Here is a 3,671-nt window from a genome sequence, read left to right on the forward strand (position 1 = left end):
CACACGAAGCAAAAGGCGCTGCTGGACATAAAACGGACCCAATCACTGAACGGACAACTTCATTTATCTCTGTTTTTTTTTCCCCCTGAGGGCTCGACACTTGTCGGACAGGCTGCATGAGTGATGCTCTCAAACCAGCTGCCTTCCTCCTCTACTCCCTCGCTTTTCTTTATGGCTAGTGTGACGGCATGTTGTTCACTAACCCCATGCCCAGACAATATGCACTTTTGTCAAAAAGGAGAAAAAAAAAAAACAACAACTTATTTTTGGGCTATATTTTAGTTGTTTTTTTCTTTTGCATGGTGATTTTTGCTGTGTTTTTACAGTTTCTTTTCAGACGAGTCTCAAGGACTGACCAGTGTGATGTGCTCTCTTGTATGTCTTCTATTTTTTTTTACGTATAATCTGCTAAATCTCTGTTTATGGGACACATTTGAAAACAAGAACAGGTCAGTGAGAGGTGTGTGTGTGTGTTTCTGTGTGTGCTTTACACAGTAAAAAGAAAGCAGGTCAAAACTACACAGGTATAAAACGTAATATCTATTTGGTTGAAGTGCATCAATCAGGAATCTGATGCGAATGTGTCCAAAATCCTCCCATAATTACCTCCTCGGCACGCTTGTGTACATCGTTTTGTGACTCCTGGCTTCAGCTGGGTTGTTGGTATTTATGTGTTTGTTTTTTCGTTGTTGTTTTTTTTTATCTTGTTGGTGCACGTGCAACTGGGTGAGCGTTCAGTGTCGGATTATTTTTGTTTTTTTGGAGGGTTTTGTTGTGAGAGATTGCAGTACCTGTGTTCCAAATCCAGTAGTATGTAATGTACATAAATTAATGTAAAGCAAATTAACACAGTTCTTCTAAAATTTGTAAAAAAAAAAAATAATAATAATAATTTAAAAAAAAAACATTTTATATGTAAGATACTTCAACATTTTTTTGATTAGGTACTGCTCTGGCTATTTCAGATGTGTAAATATATATTTATATTTTTTCATGTATAAAACACTGTAAAAAGACTGTACATGTTTTTTTAAGGATGGGCCAATTCATGTTTTTTATGTTGTCGTAAAGATCCATATTTTTGTATTGCATGTGACTACCATTCTGTACACAGTTTCTGTTTCCATCCATGGAAGACAATAAAATGGGCTTGTCATGTAATAAGTTAACATTGTTTTGTTGTCTTCGATAACGACATTTCCATTTATCAGACACCTAAATAAACATTACCTCCTCAACAAACATATTTATAATTTCATAAATATGTTAGCATAAAATTGCTAGAGCGCAAAAGGAGATCAAATCTAAACTTTAGTGTGTATACTGTCTTTTTTTTTTTTTACATATCTTCCTTTCCAGTTATGTACAGACTTGTAGCTCATGATTTGATATTGAAATAAATATAACTAAGATGACACATAAGTTTATAAAACAACAACAAAAAAATGGGTTTATCAATAAGTGAGTATAAACAAGCCCAGAAATATGAGCTCACTGGTTGGAGAGTTGTATGGCAGTTTGCCCAGTGAAGCTAAAGTCTGGAGAAATGCCGGATCAGTTGCTTGGAAACGTAAACCGGCACTCCACCCAGTGATCTAAAAGCGCAGTGGCAAAATTTAATAGTCATTGAAGCAATCTGCAGACTTATGAAGTGGCTTGTTTTCCTAAGAGAGGTCAAAGGTGAGTAAAACCATCCCTGTTACACTCCTGAATACAAACATGGGTGTTTCCTTCAATGGTTTAACTGCCAACTACAAGTAATCTCTTCTGTATCCAACTGTGTTGAAACAGAGTCCAAATTTTTTAAGTAAATGTTTTCATGGTTAGTGAAAATAAAAACTTCTTTACCTAATGTATAACTTTTTCTTGCTAAATCCACACATTTGCAGGATTTAGCAAACGTGGCATTGCTCAATGATCTATTTCTGTCGACGGTGAGCAACCACACATTATTCTGTCCTGCTAAACGTGAAAGAGGAAAACCTGATAAACTGAGGAGCAGTAGTATTTTGGCTAGATGAAAACATTGATTGGTTAGGCAAACTTAATTGTTTGTGACCTATAACACGTTGACGCCAAATAAAATGCTAAATTAGTACGATTCAGAAATAAAGCTGAGAGTGCAGAAAACCAAACTTGACCTTTAGGAAAACACCGGTAAAGTGTGAAGCATATCCAACAGGTTCACGACGGGATTGAAGTTTATTATTTCTTTTCTACAATGTTGCTTTATGGGCTAAGCTGATTTTTCAAGCGTCTTCAGGAAATGCATTAAAACTCTTTATTCTCTCTTTATTCTGCAGGAGAGTAATCCTGCTGGAGGAAAAAAAAAACTTTTCAGGGTGAGTAGAAGGACAGATGAACATATGAAATGTCATCATCCTCTTAAGTTTTTAAATTATTGCTTCAAAGGGTAGCAGCGAAATTGTTTAAGTAGATGTATCTTCCTCAAACACCTGCACGAGGACCTGAACGTTGATTTCGCCTCGCCTCTAGGGGGCACTAAAACCCCGCAGACTGCTGTGGAGCTGATCACATTCTGAACAGTAAACACACCTTTATTGTTTTATTTTCTAAAAGTTGTGAACTTTTATCGTAAGTCCGATCATCAACAATCCGATGAAGGGGAACGGCTCACATTCACTCCTCAAGAGCAATGGCGGCGGCAGCAGCATTAGAAGATGCATGACATTTCCGCTGCGCTCATCTCTTTTTTTAGCACTTCCTGTCTCGTCGACAAGGTGGACTAAAGTGCAAATCGTTAAACATTGCTACAAATTAGCGGCCACAGTACATCTGCAACCTTACTGTTGCAGATGTACTGTGCAACAGTACATCTGCTTTAAGTATGGTAATTTTAACCATACTTAAAATTAGACTGCACGCTAGACAACAGGTATTTATATTAATTAATCAACTACAGTACTGTAAAAAAAAACAAAAAAAAACGTCACTACTGATTTCTTTTGCTTGTTTTACAGCACTTACCTGCTTCAGATCTCACACATTTTTATACGAGGCTAATATAGCCGTTGCAAATATTAATACATATTTATATTTCCCCCCCACCCAAAAAAAAAAAAAAAAAAACAGCCATTCAAGCCAACCAGGATTTTTTTTTTTTCTTTATTAAAGGTTTTACTCTACTAAAATAGTTTTGTCACTCTCTGAAGCGACGTACCGCCAAACATTTGCAATAAGTGGCAATGAGTCTAACTTTAACTCCATTCTTGTTTGCAGAATTGTTTTAATTTGAGTTTTCGAGTATGAATACCATGTTTGAGGATCATGGTACACCAAACCAATTGAATACCAGTTCAAACTTTAATTATGCCACTCCAAAACCTCTGTTTGTGAGTCATTCAGAGGTTTACTTCATTGTGTGCTGTAGTTTGTTGTCCTGCTGAATAATAACCCAAGAATGCTTGAGGTTTGACCTTGTGGAGTGAAGGGTGGACAATCTCCAGATTTTTTTCTTTTTTATGGAAGAAAACATGCTTCACGGTTTCAGAAAGTAATCGACCTGAAGCTTTTCTAGACCATCGCACTGCCACTCCCATGTTTGCTTTGGATGACTTTTTTTTTTTTTAGTTTTTTTTTTTTTTTTTTTTTTTAAATGGGGGGTTTTTTTTTTTTCCAAATGGGACAGGGAAACCACTTTCACAAAAAAA

The sequence above is a fragment of the Poecilia latipinna genome, unplaced genomic scaffold (genome assembly GCF_001443285.1).
Source record: "Poecilia latipinna isolate Pla-1442-1.1 unplaced genomic scaffold, P_latipinna-1.0 Scaffold842, whole genome shotgun sequence".
Taxonomy (NCBI): domain Eukaryota; kingdom Metazoa; phylum Chordata; class Actinopteri; order Cyprinodontiformes; family Poeciliidae; genus Poecilia; species Poecilia latipinna.